The sequence below is a fragment of the Tursiops truncatus genome, chromosome 14 (genome assembly GCF_011762595.2).
Source record: "Tursiops truncatus isolate mTurTru1 chromosome 14, mTurTru1.mat.Y, whole genome shotgun sequence".
NCBI classification, from domain to species: domain Eukaryota; kingdom Metazoa; phylum Chordata; class Mammalia; order Artiodactyla; family Delphinidae; genus Tursiops; species Tursiops truncatus.
The window spans coordinates 74,834,121-74,861,921 of NC_047047.1; the positions used below are offsets into that span (position 1 = coordinate 74,834,121).

At 38.4% G+C, this 27,801-nt stretch overlaps 2 long non-coding RNA genes across 3 annotated transcripts in view; one reads left to right on the forward strand and one right to left on the reverse strand.

Annotated features, from left to right (window-relative positions):
• The window catches only part of LOC109551194 (uncharacterized), a 343,444-nt gene extending 334,745 nt beyond the window's left edge, over positions 1 to 8,699 (forward strand). The window contains exons 6-7 of one of the 2 annotated variants that reach the window (XR_012325803.1): positions 124 to 5,409; positions 7,215 to 8,699. This is a non-coding gene — a long non-coding RNA (uncharacterized lncRNA). Of the gene's footprint in view, positions 1 to 123 lie in introns of both variants that reach the window. The other variant, XR_004521671.2, reaches the window with a different exon arrangement.
• The window catches only part of LOC141276358 (uncharacterized), a 132,439-nt gene that overhangs the window by 5,087 nt on the left and 99,551 nt on the right, over positions 1 to 27,801 (reverse strand). The gene's annotated exons all lie outside the window — the stretch shown is intronic.

Here is a 27,801-nt window from a genome sequence, read left to right on the forward strand (position 1 = left end):
GAGTTATCCACAGGGTTCTCTTTTTATCTCACAGAAATATTTATGTATCTATAAGTATCTATACTTTTTTTTATTCCGCACTCCTTGGGATGCAGTTATGGCTGTTTAATGTTTACTTTTCAGGCATTCCTTCTCCCTTTGAAGGAATCCACAAAAGAAAGAGCAAAATGCTGACAAGTTTTCAAAGCCGTGATTTACAGGAATGATTTCTGAAAAGCAAGTGGACAACATCCGAGTTCATCATCAAATAATATTTCTAAAGCACCCTCTAGTGCCTGGCCCCAAGCCAGATGATTCAATGCCTGGAGAGGCTGCAAACTTTTTTTTTTGTTTTAAAGGAAAATGGACTCTCATGTTGGCTCCTGAAAAACAAGTCTGCACCATTTACGATTCCTTAGGATTCTCTCTCTAAATAAGTATTAAGAATGGATTGCTTCAGAAGAAAATCAATGCAGTTAGAAACCCTAATACTATTAAATATAATTCAAATCCCAGTTTAAAATAGACATTAAGACTTAAAAGACCAAGTCAAAAATTACACTGGGAATCTGAAGAATTTGAAATCTAAATAAATCACAGAGCAGAAAAATCTGCTCTGTAAGTGAAAAAGTTTTGAGCCTGAGGAAAGGTAAGAATTGCATGAATAGATAGGTGTCATCTAGTAGGAATGCTAGGCCCATCTGCCATCTGATTATGCTGTGACTGTACTAGCCTGTCGTCTTCACTCAGCAGATTCTCAAGTGCTGTAGTGGCAGGAGTGCAGTATGTAGAATCAGAAGACTTGTGGTCCAGGGTCAACTCTACCACATACTTGGCTATGTGATTTGGAAGATGTCACTTAAAATTTATGACCCTAGTTTCTTCACATGTAAGATAATTTTGCCAACTTCATGGAATTGTCTAGACTTTACATATTAAATAAGATACCACTGACCAGTTCCTTGAACACAGTACTTGCCAACAAAATGTCAATATTTTTTCTAGTTGTCTGATCGATTTTGTATTCAGCAGTTTTACACTATGTGTTCAGCATGACTCTTGCACATATCCCCTCAAAGGAAGTTTCACTCTTCTCCCTTATCGCTCCCACATTTTTGAGAATAGGATCACATTTTATATTATGGTACTGAAGTAGGAGAGTCAATTTTGCATAGGCTAGTTGACCTTAAAGATAAATGCCTAATTATTGATTGGATGATGATTGATTAATCAATTCTTTCATTCATTCATTCAATTCCCAACTCCAAATTCAGAATAGTCCCTTTACTACCTGAGGCCTTATTAACAAGATGGACCAGATGTTTCATCACATACAAAAGATCTTTGTAGGCATGGGAATAAAGAATACTGAGTCATTTTAAGAAGTCACTTTGAAAATGACTTTTCAACATAGAAGAACTGGGCTTGTTCAAGCAAATTATATTTCAAAGTTTTATTTGCAAGGTTATTTATTACTATGTGGAATCTCAGTCCTGTGGCTAGGGTCAAGGAAAATGAGGACACAGGTGTCTGCCTATTTGCACAGGCATTAAAGAGTGTTGTAAAATGAGCTTCAGCCTTTTAAGTTACTGTCTTTTCCTTTATAATAATAATCTCTTCAATTTTACAAGGTCTATATTATTTTTAGGTAAGAAAACACTGTAGAGTTCATGTTTTATTGTTCCTTGCAGTTATATAAATTATATTTGGCCAAAACAAATGTAATTCCTACTGTGTGAACTGGGAACCCAAAATGTTGATTTTCCTCAAGTTATAAACAATGTGAAGATATGTTATACTGGGTCACAATTTTCCAGAGCAGAGCAAAATATATAACTCAGTTTTAATAACAAAACTGCATATATCATTAAAGTTTCCTACTCCACACAGAATGTATTATATTACTCTGCCCAGCAAGAGACATCCTTTGTGTAGACCACAATTTCTAAAATACCATTTGATTGAATGGAAAACATTTTAGCCATTTGTTAGTTTAAAAAAAATGTAATGGTTAAATACTCATGGAAATTCTGCTTTGTCTTTGCTGGGTAAATATTACATTTCTTTTCACTAAATTGAATGCCATGGATTTTGTAAACACCAAGGTCTGGGGGACAGCTATTACGAGTTTTTTCCCACTATGAGATGAGTCTTCACGTTTTTAGCATCTTAGAAGCAGATGTCTGCTTTGTAACACCAGTGAACCTTATTTTTACATGTATTATTGTATCAGCTTCAAAAGTTGCATTGTAATTATTTACTTATAAGCTTGCCTCTCCAAATAGACTTGTAACTTAACAAGGCAGGGTCCAGACTGCATTCTCTCTGTATTCTTGGCCCCTGGTCTAACGCTTTCTACAGAGCTGGAGCACTGAAAATGTTAAATGAAGAAGAAATTCTGAAAAAACTACGACCAAATCATCAGTTTACCCATTCACCTGTTCTCAGAATCATTTCAAAATTTAGGAGATTTATAAATGTAACTACTTTCACAACACTGAAGAAAATGAGGAAAGATTATTTCCTTTATTAAAAAGAAGTCATGGGCTTCCCTGGTGGCGCAGTGGTTGAGAGTCCGCCTGCCGATGCAGGGGACACGGGTTCGTGCCCCGGTCCGGGAAGATCCCACATGCCGCGGAGCGGCTAGGCCCATGAGCCATGGCCGCTGAGCCTGCGCGTCCGGAGCCTGTGCTCCGCAACGGGAGAGGCCACAACAGTGAGAGGCCTGCGTACGACAACAACAACAACAAAAGAAGTCATATGTGGGATTAGCTAGTCTAGTCTCCTTATTTCACAAGTGGGGATTTGGGGACCTAGGAAAAGAAAGCTTTTTTGCTCTTGCTAATGTCACAAAACTGGAGGCAAAACTGATCCTAATTGTGTTCATAGTGTTTTGTTTGTTTGATACAAAAGTAATACATGTTAATGATAAACACTTCGACACGTTCAAAAATACATAAAGAGCCAACAAGTGTATGAAAAGATACTTAACATCAAAAGTTGTTAGAGAAATGCAAATCAAGACCACAATGAGATACCATCTCACATCTGTTAGGATGAGAGAAAAGAAAAGAACAAGTGCTGGCAAAGATGTGGAGAAATTTGAACCCTTGTTCATTGTTGGTGGGGCTGTGAAATGGTACAACTGGTACCTTAAAAAAATTCAAAATAGAACTACCATGTGATCCATCAATCCCACTTCTGGGTGTATATATCCAAAAGAATTGAAAGCAGAGTCTTGAAGAGACACTTGAATACCCATGTTCGTGAAAACATTATTCACAGTGGCCAATAAGTGGAAGCAGCCCAAATGTCCCTTGATGGGTGGACAAATAAAACATGGTCTATATGTACAATGCAATAATATTCAACCTTATAAATGAAGGAAATCCTGTCACATACTCAACATGGATGGACCTTGAGGACATTATATAAGTGAAATAAGTCAGTCACCAAAAGACAAATACTGTATGATTCCAAAATGAGGTATCTAAAATAGTCAAACAGAAAGTAGAATGCTGGTTATCAGAGGCTGGGCGGAGAGGGAAGTGAGGAGTTGTTAAATGGGTATAGCGTTTCAGTTTTGAAAAATGAATTAGTTCTGGTGATCTGTTACACAACAATGTAAATATACTTAACATTTTTGACCTGTTCATGTAAAAATGCTTAAGCTGATGAATTTCATGTTACATGGGTTTTTTGGTCACAGTTAAAAATTTAAAAATACATAAAGAAACAGAATTTTTATTTATTTATTATTTTGGCCACGCTGCATGGCATGCAGGGATCTTAGTTCCCCAACCAGGCAATGAACTCGTGCCCCCTGAAGTGGAAGTGTGGAGTCCTAATCACTGAACTGCCAGAAAATTCCAGAAACAGATATTTTGAATATATGTAACAGTAGAAGAGGTGTTAAGGTTAACACATTTAGTTGTTTTTTTCTATAATATTTATACGCAGTACTGTCTAAATGATATGACACCTTATTGTTACAACAGAATATGACAAACATATTTCTAAAACTCTCGATACCATTTGAAAGGCTGCATAAGATCCATTTATATAAAAAAACCACAGTTTATTTAACAATATCCCTCATTCATATTCTTTTCATGTCTGTAAATAATGCTTTCTTTTCTATTTTTGTACATTCCTTGTCATCTACATTTCTGATTCTTCCCTTAGAGTCTCAGAAGTAAAATTAGTAGAGTGGACATTTAAAAATATTTTTAAATTGTTTAAAAATTATATAAAATAATAAACATATAAAAATTATACGTTGTTAAAAATTTAGTATTGCTCCAATATCTATTCGTAGAAGCAGGACACGAGTGCCTCTAATTTACCGCACCCTCGTCTACACTGAGTCCCCTCATCTTTCTCCTCTTATTCACTATTATTATTGTTATTATTATTACAATTATTTTGATTTGCAAGAAAGGAAATAGGATTATTTGTTAATTTACATTTCTTTGCTTGTTCATAAAACTGGTACAGTTAAAAATACTTTTCAGTCGTTTGTATTTTTTCTTCTGTGAATTATAGTTTTACATTTTAAGATAAGCTGAATGAGTTCTTTATAAAGAAATTTAATTATTTATCTGTCATATTTGATTGCAGATATTTTTCCTAGTTGTACATTTATTGTAAATTCTGTGTCCTAAGTACACAATTATTAATCTTCAGGGAAAACTATTTAACTCATTTTCATTTAAATTTTTATAGTTTGATTATCTACTCTTTTTGTCAATGATTATGATGTAGTCAATGATTTCAGAATTTAAGTAGATATTTTATAAAATTTTCAGTAAAATTTCTTGAAAAATCCTGCTAGCGTTTTGCATAGGACTGTATAAAGTCTATACACAAAGTTTGGAATAATTGTTGTAACAACATCAGTAGCGGTCATAATGACAAACAAAACTCTACTTACAGCTCTTCAAGTGCCTGCTATCTGCCAGGTCTTGCATTTACTGTTCACATTAATTTAATCCATATAACAACCTTATGAAGCATGTGCTATTTTTATGGCCATTTTACAAAGAATCCAGTTGAGGCAAAGAAAAGTTACATAATTGCCCATGGTCACTCAGCAGTAAGTTGATGGAACCATGTTTTGACCTCAGGCCACACAGCTTCAGAACCCTTGCTTCTAAAGATCATTAAGCTGCCTCAAAAACCTTCATAGGATGAATTTGTCCCTTCTAACGAGTTACTAAAATTGCCTTTATGTGTCTAAGATATTTTTAATCTTTGTTCTAAGTTAATATCCCATACTTTTTAATTATGTTTTTTCAATTTGGCTGCACTAACGATAGTTTAGAAAAACTGAATTACAGCATTACGGTGGAGATGATCTCTACTAAAGCCTGGCACGCTGGAGGAAGAGCAATGAGACCAGGGTCTCTGCAGCAGAGCAGGACAAGGAAGGTGAGATGCTGAGGGATAATGCAATAATAATCGCCTTGAGTCAGTAAGCTATGGCTGTATAATAAACGATTCAAAAATGCAATGGCTTGAAACAATAGCTTTGGTTCTTAAGGACCCGTGGGTCATCTAGGGGTCTGCTGACCCAAGCTGGGCTGGGCCCCGTTCAAGCTGCAGGGTCTGACTGTGATGGGCATCTCCCTCAGGTCTGCTCCATGATGCTGTTCTGCACCTCAGGTAAGAGTGTATCAATGAGCCTGAGGAAACTCTTCTTGATGTGGCAGCAAAGGCCAGAAAGAAAGCCCACTGACAGGTGCATGTCAAGCTCGTGCTTCCTTTCTTGGAGGGCACACAATGGAGCTCAAAGTCAAGGGGCAGGGAAGTAGACTTTGCCCATCAGAACACCATGGCGAAAGTGTGTACACAGAGAGAAGTGATGACAAGGCCAATGATTTCATCTACTGTATCAGTTGGCTTGGGCTACGAGAGGAACAGAGAAGAGGCGGGGAGTGGTCAAGTTGTGCATAAATTGTGCACATAAAGCTCACAGGATTTGTAAGTATATCAGACATGAGGTCAGAGAGACAAGGAGACCTTGAGGATGACATTCCTTACCCACGTGCCCAGAAATGTCTTTTTCTAGAATTTTACTTTAGATTGATATTTAGCTCACTTGCTCTATTTCTAGTATTTTGGTACTTCTCTTGACTTCCCCAATCTCCTTAAAGACATCTCACTTTCATATTGTTTTATTACTAGGAGACATAACCGATCTGAATCAGGTGAGGTGATGTGTGTATATATTCAGCAGCGCCGGCATTCTCCTGCTGCTGCCCCCTCCACAATAAGGCTGCAGTTTCTCCCCAGCAGTGTCCAAACTACCCCTTCAGTCCACCAATGACTCCTCTCAAAATGCAAAGAAAGAAGACTAAGTATAGAAGCCCTTTGTTTCTCCCTGATTAGTCATCAGCATTAAAACATCGGGTCTAATGGTGCGTCTGTCCATTCCTTCTTCCATTTTTTTTTTCTCCAAACAAACATTTCTAAGGTCAAACTGTATTCTGAGTACAGTCTTTAAGACAGTAGGGAATGTTCAGAGGATTTTCATCATACTTGGTTAACATTTTTAAAAGTTTTGGCACTTAAAGTCATAGGCTTTAGTTATTTGGAATATTTATCTATAATAAATAGTCCATTCCCCAGCGTTGGTAAATAAATGAGGCATCGCTCCATTGCGCTTTTGTTGATTTATGCATCGACACGGGGAGTGTGCTCCATTTAGCAATGCAAAGAGGGTGCACATTCAGTTTGTTCTGTTGCTATGTGTACTGTTTAGTCCCAGGATACCTTGAACTGGAAAGAAGCCCTGTTGAGTGACAGGGTTACATAATTCTACCTTCTTGGTAAACTGTCTTGGGCCTCAGCGCCCCCAGCTCAGATATCTGTCTATCAGGAGACATGTGGGTCTTGAATTGTTCATTCTGGTTTGACCCTAAGCCAAAAACTTTTGCAGAAGCCTGAGTCCTGGGCCTCCTTCCCAAGCAACCACCAGTGTCATAGAAGTAACCAGTTCCTGCCTGTTACTGCAGCTCCTGTTGACAGGAAATGCTTTTTCAAAAGAAAGGCAATGAACAACGGTTCCCTTGCAGGTGGAGTTTTCTGGCTCATGTAAGGATTAGAAATGAAATTAGCCATTGGAAATTTCATTCAGATCAGTCCAAACAAACATTGCAAAGTACAACAAACGCAGACCTTTCCTCATTGGGTAATCAAGTTCAATTTCTCTCCGTGTCTTTTCTCCCAAGCAGACAGCTGTGAAACCCTTATGAACTGTTTTTCATGGACCCAGTTGCTGCTAAAGTCTACAGAGGTAGAACATTCCAGAATGAGCTCTGAGCCCTGACCTTGAAGGGCTTGGTCATCTAGTCTGGAATACCAGAGTCACCCACAGAAACTGCTCCGTGAATTAGGCAGCCCACGATCCAGCAGCCAGCCATGTGGGTCAGACAATAAGGAGTTCGGAGCCAACAACAACGGCTAAGTGCACTGTGGAACCAACTTCAGGAGAGACGGGAACGTGACAAAATAGTATAAAGAAGATGGCTGATTTGGACATTTCACCCTCCACTGTTTCCTTTCTTCCAACTCCAGTTTCCCTGTAACAGATCAAAACCTCTTTGTAGTAGTAATCACTTGAAAATAAATTTAAACTAGTGCGCCCCCACTTTAACACGATATTCTTATTTTGGATGGACCTACCGTCCGTCCATCACCCTGGCCACTCCTGCAAAAGGACGCATCATCCATCACAGAGCTTTCTGCACACTGCTCGCCTGTTCAGACACAAATGGCTTCCTACGGCCAACGTCAGTCAGCCTTTCTTGGAGTCCCATAGTCTCCCCAGCAGGGTCCTGCCTCACCCACCCATATGTGAGTTACAGCACAAGGGCTTATCCTTGAGAGCATGGTCAATAACGTCTCCCATTTTCCACCGTCCTGAGTCTGACATCTGTGACCTCACACGGGACCACGGTATTTTACAGAGTCAACAATATATCTGATTTGACTGTTTCCCATGGGTAAGTCTTATCTTTCCAGTTGGATAACATTTTCTTCCAGTACAAGCTGATGCAATATAATTGGAAAAGTTTTTGAGTTTTTCCTCAACCTATAGCACATAATAAATATTTAATAAACCACTCATTGATTGGTTTTAATTTCTGTGGAACTAGAGGAAGGGCCAGGACTAGGAGGGAGCAAGTGAGGTGCCGGGGGAAAATCTTTAAGGAGGCGTTTGCTCTCAGGTGTGAGTCTTGCACTTGTAGCACCCCAAGAGTGCATGCCTCCTTAAACTTTGTGCCCTAGATGCTTTTCTTGCCTCACCCTAGAAGCTGCCCTGATTGTATGGTATTACGAAGTATTTTTGCAGGATCTGTCTTTATATAGTAAAAGTAGATACTGACTTTCTTTTTCCTCATAGCTCTTCATAAACAGGACCCACATGTTTGTATGCATACAAAGGGGTTAATTCCACCAGAATGCCTTCCCTACAATAGCTACAAAAACATTACGGGTTAAACCTCAGAGAGGTAGGGTTTTGGTGAAAAGAGCTTGAGTGAATCAGACCTACCTGATTCAAGGCCTAAATTCACTCTTCACCACCTAAGTAATTTTAACCTCTAAATATTATTTGGCAAAATTGTAAGATAATAAGAATGAGAAGAAAGAGGAGAAGAAAAAGGAAGAAAAGGAGGAGAAGGAGAAGGGAAGAAAAAAGGAGAATAATCATAAATATTTCATGAGAACTGATTAGAAATAAATATGTAAAAACACAAAGCCCTAAATAAATACAACTTAGTCATTATTTTTACTTTTTTTTTGTTAATAATGATCTTGGTTTGCTTTTATGAGTGTGTTTATAATTCACAGCAATTGTTAAAGTATAGAATTCCATACATGTACATCTCTGTATGTACACATACAATCATAATATATGTTAAAGTTCCTGCACATGCATTGCCGACCTCATAATGCTAGTGAGGGATTAATTCCTCCTGAGTTGTTCCAGCCAATAAGGAAAGCGGAATATTGAAAGTATATTTGGATTCAAGGCAATAGAGACAATTTATTCACTTTCAAATTGGGAAATATGGAAGTTAGTAGTATCTTTGTACCGTTAACAAAAAACTGAGGACTCAGGAGGAACGGCGGATATGGGGACAAAATGACCCATTCAAGTTTGAATTCCCAGTGGAGCCCATGGGGAGACTGTGGATTCCTCTGGAAAACAGAAAGCACTTCAAAACTAAGGGGACCATTTCCTAAGAATTTATACCCAAGTAGTGAAATACATACCACATATGCCATGATACAAAGCACGTAGGTACTTTCTGAAACTGTTCCATTTAAATATTATAAGCATGTGTGTGGTGATGAACTGGGTAAATTCAGTAAAATGGTCTCCCAGTTGAGGCCATTTCTATCATTAGGCATGATGTTTCCATGACCTACTCTGGCAAGAGAAGACTGGCATTGAATCAATGAATACATATATGTCTCGCTCTGAAGCACAGGTGATCTCACCTAAATTAATTAGGCAATTGTGACTGTCTAGACCTCATTCAAAAAATAATTCATGATACTAAAATGAATAAAAACGTAAAATATTTATTTCTGGGCAGTATATTCAGGTACATATGCTACCAAAGCAGGTGGCTTCTCAGGGCCTTATGAACGATCAGCAGTAATGCTAGTATTTGAATACAAAAGTTTTTTACCACTTCACTTTGAGTAATGAACAAATTCATTTTTCCCAAACTAACTTAAAAAGAATGGGTTAGTTTTGGGTCTTTGTTACTTTGGTAATTCTTTTGCTTGAGTCCCCTGAAGATTTTTACAGATGCCAAATTCCGAAAGAAACTAGGAGAGAGTTTTAAACCTTATTCTAAGGGAAGTGGTCTCTAAATATGATTTTAAGGAGAAAAAAAAATGAACCAATGAAACGGTCTAATATTAATAGTCCATTAATAATTTAATATTTAGGACAAGTAAGCAAAGCCAGATGTTAACCGAAATGTCTCCTGGTTGGGTCAGAGTCTGAACATTCCCCTCCAGTGTAAACACTCCAGTCCTGTGCCCAGGAGTGAGAGCGTGGGCCAACGACCAAGTCACACAGCTTTCACTGCCCAATCAGAGTGCACTTAATACAACTAAAGCGACATGAAAATAAAGACACGTTAAAAAACAAACTCTTATAGACACACACACAGACACACACACACACACACTCACACACACACACACACACACACACACACAGAAAAAAAAAAAAAAAGCCTGGTATTAACAACCTCAAATTCTCTCATATTAATAGCCCAATTTTGTTGGTAGCCCACCAAACTGATGGCTTAAACCCTTCCAGGACTTATTTAAGTGTCTGGGGAGTCAGATTTACTTCTCAATGGCCCATTCATCCTTTGAACGTTTACTCTGTAGCCCTGTGCAGTTATAACCTAAGCTGGATTTCATACATGAAAACTGACCTCCAGCACCCACGGCTTTTGCCAAGTCCCAGTGAAGGCTCTTGGAATAATTTAGAGTCTGCCATAGTGACAAGTTTAAGATTCAATTATTGAGTGTAGTAAATTTATTTTTACTATGTTTGTAAAATGGCTTTCGCCCAACTCGTTTCACTCCCCTTCACAGCCAAAAGGCCTAAGATAGCAGCGGCCCATCCTCACAGAACAGGGCCGCTCGCTCCCCATTGTTTAATGCCACGTCAAACAGAAGGATTTCTATGGGACTCAGATGGAGATGTTTCTCTTTTGCCTTAGTTTGGGCAAAAAAATTGATTTCCTTCAGATAGCTGTAATGGGTGGTGAGGACGGCAGAGAGTAATCAGGCCCAGCTCGAGGCAAATGCCAAAAGTTTCCCAGAAGGATAAATCTTGTTTCCTGCCTTACTTCACAGAATTAAGCCTTAAACAAGTCATGTTCTGTGGCTTGGATGCTGTGTTTATATCAGCTTTGGTTCCCTGGCTCATGGCTGGGAACATTGTATTGGTCTGTAACCCAGGACGGTTTTCCTGAAGCAAGAAATCACTATCCTGGTATCTTTATCTCCCATTCCATTTTATTTGTTCTATTAATACTAGCAAACGAGCTCTGAATGGTAAGTGGATCGTGGGAGACAGTTACATTGACCAGGTGCAGCCCGCAAAGCCAATGATTTAGCACTGCTTTGGTAACTGTCTTTCCCAGGAGTTGTATGAAAGATGCCTCTTCATAACGGATTTTGTTTTGGAAAATAATAACAGCACCTCATCTGTGCATGGCCCATTCTCAGTAGATTCAGGAGAAAATCTTTTCCGTGGAGTTCAGGGTAGGCTGAGAACTTGTGGTCTCTCGGTGTCTTAAATGAAACCAAATCCTCTGGGGATTGCATTCGTTTATGGTTAGTAACAGGCGACTTCCTGTTTCAAAGCAAAATGGGCTTGAAGAGGCTTATAAAAAAGACTCAAAAGGTTTCTTGGACATCAAATGACTCTAGTAAAACATTTTGATGAGTTAAGTGTAAATGCATCAGCAGCATACGGATTAAATTCCCTTCTAAATAAACATTAACAGAGAACATGTTTGGCAAAATGCATTTTGAGTTTTGCAAAACTGAAAACATTTGAAAAAGGAGTGTGAGATATTTGATGAACTCAGAAAGCAGCCAGATCGCCCATGCCATACTTGAATATTTTCTTTGGTTGTTCTGCAGATGTCCAATAAATTAGGACATAGATATTAAAACCAACGACTGCTGCAGAAGTGATCAGCTGCCCTCCAGTTAGGAGGGTGTTTCTGCGGATACCCAGTTCACGTATGTGTGCATGAAGAGAGCCCCAGGGGACCTGTAGCCCCTTCCTCACTCACAGGCATCATCTCTTTTCTGGATTCAGCCCTGCAAGACTTTCATTATTCACAGCTCCTGTGTCTGTTTTTCTGTCTTTGAGATATTTTGACTCCCAAAGGGGATTCCTGCCTTGCTACAGACCAGCAATGAAGCCTTTGGTGCCACCAGGAAGATGCCAGCTTTGGCACTGCTTGGGCCAAGACCTTTTATCCACTGCCCTTGTCAACACTCTCATTGTCTCTCACCATCTCTTTTTTCAGACAAACAAAATTTATTAATCCTTTAGCATGGCAGAAGTGACAATGGAAAAGAATAAATCTGAGATACAGTTTGAACAGAGCCTCAACTGGACTTGGTAACTAGATATAGAAAGAGAAGGGTCCAATGTCAACTCCTAGAGTTGAATTTGAGGGATCCATTCTATGGTGAAGCCACTGAATGAGAAAACTGCCTTTAGAATTCTTACAGAGCAGGGGGAATATATGATTGGCATACTTTTTATAAAGTAGTTGGTCCAGAGCAACAAATAAGCAGGTCATGGGAGAAATCTCACACATGTGAATGCCACGACCTTGCAGTCTGTAATCACACTGACTGATAACGATCATTTTGCTTTTGAACTATACGTGTAGAAAGCAGATTCTAAGAAAATTAACAGGCAAATAAATAGCAGGTATTGTGTTTAAATACTTGAAAGACTCAAGGTTTAGCCCAGTGCATTTTAGCAAACGATGATGTAATTTACAGATAACTGACATCCCACTGCCATATCAAAAATTATACAGAAAGTTAATACGCTATTAATTAAAAAATATTTAAAGCCTGTACAGGGAGTATCTGCATCTCATTTGGGGTTTATTCAATAGTCTTCCCTCCCGCCATCTTCATGCATTCATTAAATGGTTTCCCACAAGGCCATGATGAGGCTGAGGCTGCTGGCCTCGGCTCTCTCTCCTTTCAATATACTCTGCATATGGTCGCCAGAGTTTTCTTTCAAAAGGACTAGTCTTGTCATTCACCTGTTCAATAATCTTTGATGCCTACCAGGTATCTCCAGAATAAAGTCCAAATTCCTTAACTTGGTGTTCAAGCTCTTCTGGTCTGGCCTTAATTCACCTTTCAGTTCTTGTCCCCCCACCTCATAATCAAGTCAAATTCCCTGTTCCCAGATTCCACATGTTCATATGCTCTCCTCGTACTTGGTACTTCTCAGCATTTTGCACAACTGTAAATATTTACTAAATTATTTGTTGAAACGGGAGTTTTCCCATTTGTCTGTCAGTACATGAGGGTGAGGGTTGTGTCTGTTCCGCTGTATCGTATGTCCATCCCTGAATCTAACATAGTACGTGCCTGGTGCTGGTGATATCTGTGAACTGATGGAGTCACCTGTCTGTGTCTCGTGGCACTGGCTGTATATTTCTATCATAGCATTTGCTGAGTTCCATTGTTTGTCTACCTGATCTTCCTATTGCTAGTCTTTGAGACTAGAGGGCAGAGGATATGACCTGATTTATCTGAGTCCTTGGCCCCTGGGGTAGTGCTTAGCATACCCTGGGTACTCAATAAATATTTGCTAAATTTAAATGAAGAGCATGTGTTGCAGTAAGAGGTTCTAGAAAATCATGTCAATTCTTATGGTAAACCTATAGACATGATAGCATTTTGAGCTGTGGCTCCCAGTCTTGCATATGTGGCCATGCTCTAGGGTGGGCACTCTACAGCCCACAAGGCAAATCTGTGCCATGACCTGCTTCTGTAAATAGCTTTACGGGACTATTCATTCTCACATTTTCTTTCTGCTTGCACTCTACAATGGCAGAGAGTAATTGCAGAGACTGATAATTCTTAAGACCTAAAATATTTACTGTTTGGCTCTTTACAGGTAAAGTTTGCTGATCACTCTTCTAGAGGACACACATAAATAATAATAATAATAGTATCTACTACATAAAATGGTTATGAGGATTAAATGAGGTAACATCTGTAACATGCTTGTCACAGTCTTTGACACATTGTCTAGTAATTGTTAGGTATTATCATTATCATGATATTAGAATGATTTTCTAACGGTCAACAATATTAAATAGCAAAAGCCAGCAGGAATTCGATACACAGCACGTTACAGGCAGGCACAGGGATGGGAGGAGCATAATCTAAGAACCTGACATTGAGGGAGAAGCAAGCGACAAAGCAGACAGAGAACTTACAGAAATTCTATTGGATATACACTATGATTGTTTTATTATCATGCCCATTTTACAGGTGAGAAATGTAAGGCATCAAATGCTTGCTCATTTGTCTTCCCAGACCAGGGCTCGAACCTGTGTCCCCTGCGTTGGCAGGTAGATTCTTAACCACTGTGCCAACAGGCAAGTCCCTTGAGCATTTTTTAAAATTAAAGTATAGCTAGTTTCTTCTAGAGGCTAGGGAATGCAGCTGGACCTGGATCCAGAGCAGGCTCTCCATATCGACAAGGCCCAGGGACAATGCCCGGCTGGAAGACTGAGCAGGGCGCAGAAGGCCGGCCACCCTGTGCCTTTGGATGGGAGAATTTAACACATTTACATGTAAGCCATGTGGCCGACAGGGTCTTGGTGCTCTGGCCGGGTGTCAGGCCTGAGCCCCTGAGGTGGGAGACTGAGTTCAGGACATTGGACCACCAGAGACCTCCCGGCCCCATGTAATATCAATCAGTGAGAGCTCTCCCAGAGGTCTTCGTGTCAGTGCTAAGACCCAGCTCCACTCAATGACCAGCAAGCTCCAGGGCTGGACACCCCATGCCAAACAACTAGCAAGACAGGAACACAATATCACCCATTAGCAGAGAGGCTGCCTGAAATCATAATAAGGTCACAGACACCCCAAAACACACTACTGGATGTGATCCTGCCCACCAGAAAGCCAAGGTCCAGCCTCATCCACCAGAACACAGGCACCAGTCCACTACACCAGGAAGCCTACACAGCCCACTGAACCAACCTTACCCACTGGGGGCAGACAACAAAAACAACAGGAACTACAAACCTGCAGCCTGAAAGAAAGAGACCCCAAACATAGTAAGTTAAGCAAAATGAGAAGACAGAGAGATATGCAGCAGATTAAGGAGCAAAGTAAAATCCCACCAGACCAAACAAATGAAGAGGAAATAGGCAGTCTACCTGAAAAAGAAATCAGAGTAATGATAGTAAAGATGATCCAAAATCTTGGAAATAGAATGCAGAAAATACAAGAAACATTTAACAAGGACCTAGAAAAACTAAAGAGCAAACAATGATGAACAACACAATAAATGAAATTAAAAATTCTCTAGAAGGAATCAATAGCAGAATAAGTGAGGCAGAAGAATGGACAAGTGCCGTGGAAGATAAAATACTGGAAATAACTACTGCAGAGCACAATAAAGAAAAAAGAATGAAAAGAATTGAGGACAGTCTCAGAGACCTCAGGGACAACATTAAATGCACCAACATTCGAATTATATGGGTCCCAGAAGAAGAGAAAAAGAAAGGGACTGAGAAAATATTTGAAGAGATAATAGTTGAAAACTTCCCTAATATGGGAAAGGAAATAGTCAATCAAGTCCAGGAAGCACAGGGAGTCCCATACAGGATAAATCCAAGGAGAAACACTCCAAGACACATATTAATCAAACTATCAAAAATTAAATACAAAGAAAAAATATTAAAAGCAGCAAGGGAAAAATAACAACTAACATACAAGGGAATCCCCATAAGGTTAACAGCTGATCTTTCAGCAGAAACCCTGCAAGCCAGAAGGGAGTGGCAGGACATATTTAAAGTGATGAAAGAGAAAAACCTACAACCAAGATTACTCTACCCAGCAAGGATCTCATTCAGATTCGATCAAGAAACTAAAACCTTTACAGACAAGCAAAAGCTAAGAGAATTCAGCACCACCAAACCAGCTTTACAACAAATGCTAAAGGAACTTCTCTAGGCAGAAAACACAAGAGGAGGAAAAGACCTACAAAAACAAACCCAAAACAACTAAGAAAATGGTAACAGGAACATACATATTGATAATTACCTTAAATGTAAATGGATTAAATGCTCCAACCAAAAGACATAGACTGTCTGAATGGATACAAAAACAAGATCCGTATATATGTTGTCTACAAGAGACCCACTTCAGACCTAGGGACACATACAGGCTGAAAGTGAGGGGATGGAAAAAGATGTTCCATGCGAATGGAAATTTAAAGAATCTGGAGTAGCAATTCTCATATCAGACCAAATACACTTTAAAATAAATACTATTACAAGAGACAAAGGACTCTACATAATGATCAAGGGATCAATCTAAGAAGAAGATACAACAATTGTAAATATTTATGCACCCAACATAGGAGCACCTCAATACATAAGGCAAATGCTAACAACCATAAAAGGGGAAATTGAAAGTAACACAATAATAGTAGGGGACTTTAACACCCCATTTTCACCAATGGACAGATTATCCAAAATGAAAATAAATACGGAAACAGAGCTTTAAAAGACACATTAAACAAGATGGACTTAATTGATATTTATAGGACATTCCATCCAAAACAACAGAATGCACTTTCTTCTCAAGTATGCCTGAAATATTCTCGAGGATAGACCATATCTTAGGTCACAAATCAAGCCTTGGTAAATTTAAGAAAATTGAAATCATATCAAGTATCTTTTCTGACCACAACACTATGAGACTAGATATCAATTACAAGAGAAAAACTGTAAAAAATACAAACACATGGAGGCTGAACAATACACTACTAAATAACCAAGAGCTCACTGTAGAAATCAAAGAGGAAATCAAAAAATACCTAGAAACAAATGACAGTGAAAACATGATGACCCAAACCTATGGGATGCAGCAAAAGCAGTTCTAAGAGGGAAGTTTATAGCAATACAATCCTACCTCAAGAAACAAGAAAAATCTCAAATAACCAACCTAACCTTACACTAAAGCAGTTAGAGAAAGAAGAACAAAAAAAAACCCAAAGGTAGCAGAAAGAAAAAAATCATAAAGATTAGATCAGAAATAAATGAAAAAGAAATGAAGAAAATTATAGCAAAGATCAATAAAACTAAAAGCTGGTTCTTTGACATAAAAAAATAAACCATTAGCCAGACTGAGGAAGGAAAAAAGGGAGAAAACTCAAATCAACAGAATTAGGAATGAAAAAGAAGAAGTAACAACTGACCCTGCAGAAATACAAAGGATCATGAGAGATTACTACAAGCAACTGTATACCAGTAAAATGGACAACCTGGAAGAAATGGACAAATTCTTCAAAAAGCACAACCTTCCAAGACTGAACCAGGAAGAAATAGAAAATATAAACAGACCAGTTACCAGCACTGAAATTGAAACTGTGATTAAAAATCTTCCAACAAACAAAAGCCCAGGACCAGATGGCTTCACAGGCAAATTCTATGAAACATTTAGAGAAGAACTAACACCTATCCTTCTCGTACTCTTCCAAAATATAGCAGAGGGAGGAACACTCTCACACTCATTCTATGAGGCCACCATCACCCTGATACCAAAACCAGACAAAGATGTCACAAAGAAAGAAAACTATAGGCCAATATCACTAATGAACATAGATGCAAAAATCCTCAACAAAATACTAGCAAACAGAATCCAACAGCACATTAAAAGGATCATACACCATGATCAAGTGGGGTTTATCCCAGGAATGCAAGGATTCTTCAATATACGCAAATCAAACAATGTGATACACCATATTAACAAATTGAAAGAGAAAAACTATATGATCATCTCAATAGGTGCAGAAGAAGCTATCAACAAAATTCAACACCCATTTATGATAAAAACCCTTGAGAAAGTAGGCATAGAGGGGACTTACCTCAACATAATAAAGGTCATATATGACAAACCCACAGCCAACATCATTCTCAATGGTGAAACACTGAAACCATTTCCACTAAGATCAGGAACAAGACAAGGTTGTCCACTCTCACCACTATTATTCAACATAGTTTTGGAAGTTCTAGACACAGCAATCAGAGAAGAAAAAGAAATAAAAGGAGTCCAAATTGGAAAGGAAGCAAAACTGTCACTGTTTGCTGATGACATGGTACTATACATAGAGAATCCTAATAACGCTACCAGAAAACTACTAGAGCTAATCAATAAATTTGTTAAAGTAGCAGGATACAAAATGAATGCACAGTAATCTCTTGCATTCCTGTACAATAATGATGAAAAATCTGAAAGTGAAATTAAGGAAACACTCCCATTTACCATTTCAACACAAAGAATAAAATCACTAGGAATAAGCCTACCTAAGGAGAAAAAAGAACTGTATGCAGAAAACTATAAGGCACAGATGAAAGAAATTACAGATGATACAAACAGATGGAGAGATAAACCATGTTCTTGAATTGGAAGAATCAACATTGTGAAAATGACTCTACTACCCAAAGCAATCTACAGATTCAGTGCAATCCCTATCAAACTACCAATGGCATTTTTCACAGAACTAGAACAAAAAATTTCACAATTTGTATGGAAACACAAAAGACCCCGAATAGCCAAAGCAATCTTGAGAAAGAAAAACAGAGCTGGAGGAATCAGGCCCCTGGACTTCAGACTATACTACAAAGCTATAGTAATCAAGACAGTATGGTACTGGCACAAAAAACAGATATAGATCAATGCAACAGGATAGAAAGCCCAGAGATAAACCCACGCACATATGGTCACCTTATCTTTGATAAAGGAGGCAAGAGTATACAATGGAGAAAAGACAGCCTCTTCAATAAGTGGTGCTGGGAAAACTGGACAGGTACATGTAAAATAATGAAATTAGAGCACTTCCTAACACCATATATAAAAGTATACTCAGAATAGAATAAAGACCTAAATGTAAGGCCAGACACTATAAAGCTCTTAAAGGCAAATAAAGGTAGAACACTCTATGACATAAATTACAGCAAGATCCTTTTTGACCCATCTCCTAGAGAAATGGAAATAAAAACAAAAATAAACAAATGGGACCTAATGAAACTTCAAAGCTTTTGCACAGCAAAAGAAACCATAAACAAGACCAAAAGCCCTCAGAATGGGAGAAAATATTTGCAAATGAAGCAACTCACAAAGGATTAATCTCCATAATATACAAGCAGCTCATGCAGGTCAATATCAAAAAAACAAACGATCCAATCCAAAAATGGGCAGAAGACCTAAATTTGCATTTCTCCAAAGAAGATATACAGACTGCCAACAAACACATGAAAGGATACTTAACATCACTAATCATTAGAGAAATGCAAATCAAAGCTACAATGAGGTATTACCTCAGACGGGTCAGAATGGCCATCATCAAAAAATGTACAAACAATAAATGCTGGAGAAGGTGTGGAGAAAAGGGAACCCTCTTGCACTGTTGGTGGGAATGTAAATTGATACAGCCACTATGGAGAACAATTTGGCGGTCCCTTAAAAAACTAAAAATAGAACTACCATATGACCCAGCAATCCCACTACTGGGCATATACCCTGAGAAAACCATAATTCAGAAAGAGTCATATACCACAATGTTCATTGCAGCTCTATTTACAATAGCCAAGACATGGAAGCAACCTAAGTTTCCATACACAGATTAATCCATAAAGAAGATGTGGCACATACATACAATGGAATATTAGCCGTAAAAGTAACGAAATGTTATTTGTAGTGAGGTGGATGGACCTAGAGTCTGTCACACAGAGTGAAGTAAGTCAAAAAGAGAAAAACAAATACCGTATGCTGACACATATATATGGAATCTAAAAAAAAAAAATGGTTCTGATGAACCTAGGGGCAGGACAGGAATAAAGACGCAGACATAGGGAACGGACTTGAGGACACACGGAGTGGGAAGGGTAAGCTGGGATGAAGTGAGAGAGTAGCATGGACTTATATACACTACCAAATATAAAATAGATAGCTAGTGGGAAGCAGCCACATAGCACAGGGAGATGAGCTCAGTGCTTTGTGACCACCTAGAGGGGTGGGATAGAGAGGGTGGGAGGCAGACGCAAGAGGGAGGGGATATGGGGATGTATGTATATGTTAGCTGATTCACTTTGTGATACAGCAGAAAGTAACACACCATTGTAAAGCAATTATACTCCAGTAAAGATGTTAAAAAAATAAAGTATAGCTAATTTACAATGTTATATAGGTTGGGGTATACAGCAAAGTGATTATAAATATATATTATTTTATATTTATATATATATTCTTTTTCATATTCTTTTCCATTGTAGTTTATTGCAAGATATTGAATATAGTTCCCTGTGCTATACACACTTATTTAAACTATAAACTATTTAAACTATAGACATTTATTTAAAGTTAACAATTATTAAACTAAATAAATACTTTCAAAGAATATATAGAGACACCATAAAAATATATTAAGGAAATGATGAACATAGGATTTAGGATGACAATTTCTTAATGTGTAGGGAAGCAGTCTCAAATACTCACTTGAGATGTGCTTGACAAAGGTGTTGATTCTTTTATTCCTTATTCATTCAACAAATTATATTAAATATATATTAATTGCTGTTAAATTATAAAAATTATCAGGTACTTATTTGGTGCAAAGCACTAGGATAAGTACATGACAGAATAATGGAAAACACAGACATAACTCTTGCTTTCATAGGCCTTACATTCTAATGGGAGAAGAGTCCTAGAGGCCAAGATTTAGAATCTTTTTCCATCTGAATTAGAAAGATGACTCATCCATGGAAATGGAAAGGAAGAGACTTCCAGAATTTCTTCCTGTAGGTAACCTGTAAGTTGAGGACCATCTATAATGCAAGTCCAAGTTGTCAGTAAATGATTATAAATTCACAGACACCTGAGGGTAGGAGGCCCAACAATTTTAGGGCCATTATAGGAAGAAAATAGAAAGAAAAATACATAAAGACACTAGTGACTACCTTACAACACATACACATGGCTCCTCTTCTAGCACAAGAAAATTATTTTAATTGATGAATTCATTCAATTAATACTTCTTGGGTCCCTGCTACATATGAATCACTTGTGCTTGATTCTGAATGGTCCTAAATGGCCATTACTCAAAATTAACTACATGCCCAGCAGCAATGACCAGAGCAGAGATTGGTTCTCGAATGCTGCAGAACTGTGGGTTCACATGAAACCCTACAGCTGGCACAATCGACACACAACATTTTCGTAATGACTCATGAAAGTGACAGGGTTTCACAAAACATGACTCCTTGAAATTTATTTGGGGAGTTGCTGATGGCTGCATTTTAGGAGCTTAAAAAGCTAACTCTAGTTAATGAAAAGGTCAGAGCTGCTCGGTCTGACATTAAAGACTCGGGAGCTACCCAGAGAACAGGCTTCCTCATCTCTTCCTGTGTCTGACTCAGAGACCTGTGCAGTTAGTCCTCACACTTCTTCCTTCAGACTTCCTTTCTTACATTTCTACTTTCAGTATCATTAGCTCCTGATCTCTTTCTATCCAGATTTAATGCCAATATTCATGACTTCAATTTGTTTTGTTTTTCATGAACAAACTAACTGCTGAAAGGAACCAGCTAATGCATCTCCCCATGATCTGTTTCCTAGGACTCACAAAGCAAGACTTGATTTATTGACAAAATAGACAAACTGGTTTCCAAAGGCCACGCTCCTCTTGAGAAACTGCATCAGAATAGGAACTGCTATTTAAAGTCTCCATTAATCTGAACCTCCCTCTGGCGGACAGACTCAAGAAATTGTTCTCACTGCCCAGGATGCAAGATGCTGCCCCAGGGTGAAGTACCTGGGGTTTGTTAGTTAGTGAGTGGACCTACTCAGTGAGAACCTTCTTTTGGTCTAATTTCAACCAGTTGTCAGCACATCAGACAGGAGGGAATCTGAACTAAACTTTGGTTATAAGAATGGATGTTCCACAGAAACCCCTTGATGGGGGCTTCTATCAGGCAAGGAAAACTACTGCCCCTGCAGGGGGAGAGCCAAGGATTGTCAGTCCAAACTGCAAGCAGCAGTTTATTTGTTTTGTGGGTGTTTTTCTCTTCTGCAAACACGACCTGAAGCCAAGTGATTGGTACATGTTTTATAAACTGGAAATATAAACACAGACATTCTCTTCCAAAAATGGATCTGTAGGACTTCTCTAGGGAACTTGTTCTTGCTGTTCTGAATTCTGAACTAGCATTAGTGAAGAAGTTACACCTCTGATATTTGGAGTGTTAATCCCAACATCAAAGAGCAAAAATGTTGAAAAGGTTTTGAGGCACCCTATTAGATTCCCAAAACCATTTTTGCTTCTACTGAGAACAATACACTTATGTGACATGTCTTAATGCAGGAGGAGGGGGAAAGAGATCAATGTGTGTTTCAAAATCAATTTAAATGTCATTGCTTTGTAAAGCCTTCTCTGACATCATGCTGCCAGGTTTAACCTTGCCTTCCCTCAACTTCAACAACTTCTTCTTTTTTTAATATTAGCTGCACCACATGGCTTGTGGGATCTTAGTTCCCCCATCAAGGATTGAACCTGGGCCCTCAGCAGTGAGAGCACAGAGTCCTAACCACTGAACTGCCAAGGATTTCCCACCTTCCCTCAACTTCTCACAGTACTTTAACGCTTTTGTACAGTTTATAGCACTTACTTCTCAGCATAATAAATTTATCCCTTTGCTTGACTGTTTGGAAATAAAGATTGAATTCTGTTCATATTAGATGCAAACAATACTTATCCAAATGTATTGTATAGAGTAGGTATTCACTGAAGATTTTTCTAATAAAATATCTACTGTTATTCATCACTACAGATCCAGATTATTGAAACTTTCTCAAATATAAACATTTTTATTTTCCAGTTAAAAAAAGCTAAATGATACTACATAGAACTAAATTTTGTTCAACTAAGTCATTTCCATGGACCTCGATTATTTTGTTTTCACTGCAAACAGTGGTGAGATTGTTAAATGATCTGACATATGACTCTGTCCTATGAAATCCTTGAGGGTAAGAATGTATTTCACGTCCTTCAAGTCTTTGCTCAAATGACAGCTTCTCATTGAGGTCTACTCTGACCACCTTATTTAAAATCATAGCCCTTCCCAAAGCAGTTTCTGATTCACTTTCTCTGCTTTATTCGTTTTCCAGAGCAGTTATCACTTCCTAACATATTATATAATTTGCTTTGCTATTTTATTTATTGTTTACTTTTCTTTGCTAAATAATAAGCTTAAGTAAGACAGACATTTTGTCTGTTTTGCTCACTGCTGTATACTGTAGCCCTAAAACAATGCCTGGCACATAGTAGCTGCTTACCGTTTGTCATTGTCAGGAATATTGTGGTCAGTGGCATACCTTCTGTATTTGATACAGAAGATAACATTTTACACCCGTTATCTCTACATCACAAAATTATTTTCATTTATAGCCAGATAATAAAACAAATAATAATAAGGACCGAAAAATACCAGTGACAAATCTTATTCATGTATATAATCATATTCAGAAAAAAAAAGTTAATAATATAGTTCAAAAATGAAAAACTGCAACTACTTAATAGTTATTAAGTTTACCTAACCATTTGAATTTTGATTCTTTGATTATAGCATGAAAAACAATTTTGTGTAAATAACTGTCCAGTAACTAGTAAATGAATTTTAACAAAAAAGATCTCAAAAGGCATAATTACTATGTCATACCACTGTTGTAATGTTTTATTTTATTGATTTATTCTTTAGTTTTGAAAGAATTAACTATTTTAAAAAATAAATTTCAATCTGAATTATTCAGATTCAGTAAAATGTTTGAGTGAACCAAAATGTGCACTTACTAATGAAAAGATCATACCTCACCTTATAGTCTGCACTCTGATATTCTGATTTACATTTTTAAAATAAATAAAACTTGGAGTCACAGAAATCACTCAAATTCTTTCTTTGTCTTCAAAAATCATGATGTAATCATTGTTTATTTCAAATCTACTGTTAAACACAAGAATATCTACTATCACAGAGGCTGGACACAAATGAGCTCCAACAATTCTGAACCATTAAGCATATGTTTTCAAAATAAAGACGTGTAGGTGAATGTATGTGTGTCAAGGGTTTCCTCTGAATTAACTATGTAGAATGTTTAATAAAGGAAAAGTAATAAAAATGTACACATCTGAAGCTCACATATGTGGGATTTCAAATTATATATATTTTATATATTAAATATAATATTTTATATTATATATTAACTGTATACTTAAAAATTTGTTATAACAAACATTTACTTATATATTATATATAATGTAAAGTTACATAAGTATATAGAATTGTATAAATATATAAATACAATAATATATTTATGAATAAATGAATAATAAATCACTATAAATATATACTTTCATATGTCCCATATAAAGATATAATTAAAATCCTATAGTAGTTGCAAAAATTGTTTGAAATTTAAAGCAACAAAAGATTTTTTTCAGGGAAGGGTATTTTGTCACCAATGTTACTTAGAATTACTGGTACATGGTGATAATAAATAGTGGACCCAATTTTAATCTATTTTACTATCGTATTTAAATTCTCTACAATAGATAAGCAACAAGGTCCTGCTGTATAGCACAGGGAACTGTATTCAATATTGTGTAATAAACTCTAATGGAAAAGAATATAAAAAGAATATGTATATATATATACATGTATAACTGAATCAGTTTGCTATATACCAGAAACTAACACAACATTGTAAAGGAAGTGTATTTCAATAAAAACAAATTCTCGACAGACAATGACCACTTTTATTGCCGTCACCTCCCTGCTCTTGTTACATCACTGGTCCTTTTGACTTGTCGTTTATTCCCAGTGCCCAGCAGAGCCTCCTATTTGGCAGGTGGTCCATGAATACTGAACACATCCCACTGCCTACAGCGAATTTAAGTGGAGAGCAGTCTTTAGGAATGCACCTCAATGCAGTGAACTTTTCCTCTTTAGAGGCCCAGGAGGTGGGGTCAGAAGTGAGGTGGTCTTCGATGATTCAGTTCAGCCTCTGTAGGGATGTGAGAGTGTATAGCCCTCACCCTCTAGAACCCAAGAAGCGCCTCCTCTGTTCCAGGCCACCCGGGAGCATCCTTCTCAGGGAGGACTTGTGGCCGCACAAAGTTCTCACTGGGCACAGGTCTCTGGGTTCCACAGGACAGCACTCTGAGTTTCTCTGCCAGGGCAGGGGCAGCCAGAGTTCTCAAGGTCCAGGACTATATTAGGAAATATATGCACCAGGAGAGCAACAAACACGTTTGTTTTCTTCCAGCACAGTCTGCTCTGCTTATCTCAGACACCTCCTTTTCTCCAGCAGAAATCACAGCCCTGAGAAGAATGTTCCGTTGGGCTTTGGGAAGTTTTTGCTCTGTCTAAATGAGGTCTTGCCCTTGGTATTTGTGAAATCATTTCAAAAGAAATCATTTCTCTGAGACCAACACATAGTTTTTAAAAAAATCACATGAGAACAGCCGTGTAAAGGAGGCATTCCTGAAGGTGCCTGCGATGGGTTTATTGCCTGCCCCGCATTTGCTGAAGGACAGTCAGCAGATATCTTCTTCACGATGCTGCTAACCCATCTTGCTTGCTGTTAACCACTGTGCTTCAGGTTGTGTGAGCTGCACCACGGTGGGGAAATAAGACAGGAGCATTTGCGTCAATATCCTTGGTGCTGGTCGCCATTTACAGCCCTTGGTGCTTAAAGCATTGCTTTGCACCAGTGAGACGGCAGCGTACAATCAGAAAACCACCCTGTTTCTCACTGCCCTGTCACACCTGCTCTGCAGGGTTAATTCTTCTTCATACATTTGTGAAATATGACACAGCTCATGACTTTTCTGGTCACTTGCTATGAGTGAAATTTCCTTAGTTTTCTGCTTGTCACAAAACTGTAATATTTCATTAATTAAAGTGTCCAATCATATATAGTAGTCAAAACTCTTTCTTTTGGGCCTCCCTGGTGGCACAGTGGTTTAGAGTCCGCCTGCTGATGCAGGGGACGCAGGTTCGTGCCCCAGTCCGGGAAGATCTCACATGCCGCGGAGCGGCTGGGCCCGTGAGCCATGGCTGCTGAGCCTGCACGTCCGGAGCCCGTGCTCCACAACGGGAGAGGCCACAACAGTGAGAGGCCCGTGTACCGCAAAAAAAAAAAAAACAAAAAAAACCCAACAACTCTTCCTTTCATTTCACTTAAAATTAAATCTCTCCCTTCCCCAGCTTGGGCCTGTTCCAGGCTGGGCCTTGCAGTGAAAAAAGGGAGGTATGGTGGGCTCCTCCTCTACTTCTCTATTTTGTGTTTGCACCGTTCCTCCCCCAGCTTGAGCAAGGCTTTTGATCCCTTCAGAAATGGAGAGTGGAGAGGGACATGAGGTAAATGGCGGGACAGGCCTTATTTGACTGGCCCTCGTGCAGGCGCTGTCAGTACTCTCTGGTTCTTTCTCTTCTGGGTGCTTCTGTGGGTTCCCTGGAGAAGCATCCCCCATCACTGGTGATCTCTCCTTGCCGTTCACTCTGGCTGGTCACTAAGAATGCCCTTCGGCCTGAGGGCACCTGTAAGAAAACCTCCAGTCTCTGTGGGCTGAGCCTCTTCACTCCCCAGGTGGCCTCTTGGGGCCGGACTTAAGACAAGGCCAGGGTAACACTCATGTACCCCACAGGGAGTCCTGCTTAGGTGGCTTCACACCTTCCTTCAGAATGGGGGTGGCACCTTTTGTCTTAAGGTCTTGGCTGCAACAGAGACAGGGTCTAATTTTAAATTATACTAACAAGGCAGTTCATACTTGTCTACTGAATTTTAACTTACAATGTGCTTCTGAAGGCTAAGTACACATGGAGGTTAAAAGGTTAAATGAGGCAACAAGGAGATATAATGGAAGGAGTATTCATCTGATTCTGTGACATTAGATGTAACTCTAGAATGGAAGGCTTTTGAGTGGAGAGGGTCCTAGGGGTTCCTGAGACCTCTTCTTTCCTTCTAATCAAAATGCATGGAGGCCAATAGAACCCCGGCCCCATTAGCCAGGCTACGCATTCAAATACCGCTGCAGCACTGCTGCATGAGTGAAGTATAACCCTAAATGCAACCCTAACCCTAGCACCACAAACCTGCATTTGTAGGTTCTATGAGGGTGATGTACCGGAAAGGGAAGAAAACAATTTTTAGAAATATAGGTAATGAGGCTACACTTGAAAGAATCGACGCAGCGCAATTACAAACAAAATTATGGACAACGGCTAATTGATCAGTCAGTTCAAATAAAATCATCCAGATTGATAGGAATAGTCATGAACAATAAAGTAACTAGCATGGAAAAGTATTAATATCTCTAAGTGTTAAAGAAGTACTCAGTAATAGAAAATGAAAATCTGCATGAGAATTAGGACATTAACACAACTGAAGCCTTTTTTCCTAAAAACTTCATTTCTGTTTGGTGTGAGGGGTTGGTTGTTAACATCACCCCGTGGCCTAGAGATAGCTGAATAATATTTCTAAGTGTGGTATATACACCTTTTTTTCCTATAGAGATTGCTTCCACGATTCTTGGGACACATTCCACAACAGGGTTCTGGATCTTCGTGAATCATCCTTTGGTGATCTTTGGAAAGTCTAAGCTGATGAATGTTATGGAGAGGAGCTTGGCCAACATTTGCAAGTCAACAAAATAAAGGGAACCTTTAATGAAAATGCGTCTGAAAGTGTCCTAATCTTGTTTCCTTATGTCACACCTGTCACAAAATAATTTCATTTCACCCTTAAAATAACTTTAGGGTGGTAAATATTAATATTCCAGGTAAAAGGACAAAACTTATAAAGGTTAAATTATTTGCTCAAGGTCACATTATTAAGTAGTAAAGATGAGTATTTTGCCCTTCATTAATAATAATACTTGTCTATGATGTTATAAAAAATTTCAAAGTAGATACTTCCCCATCAACTATC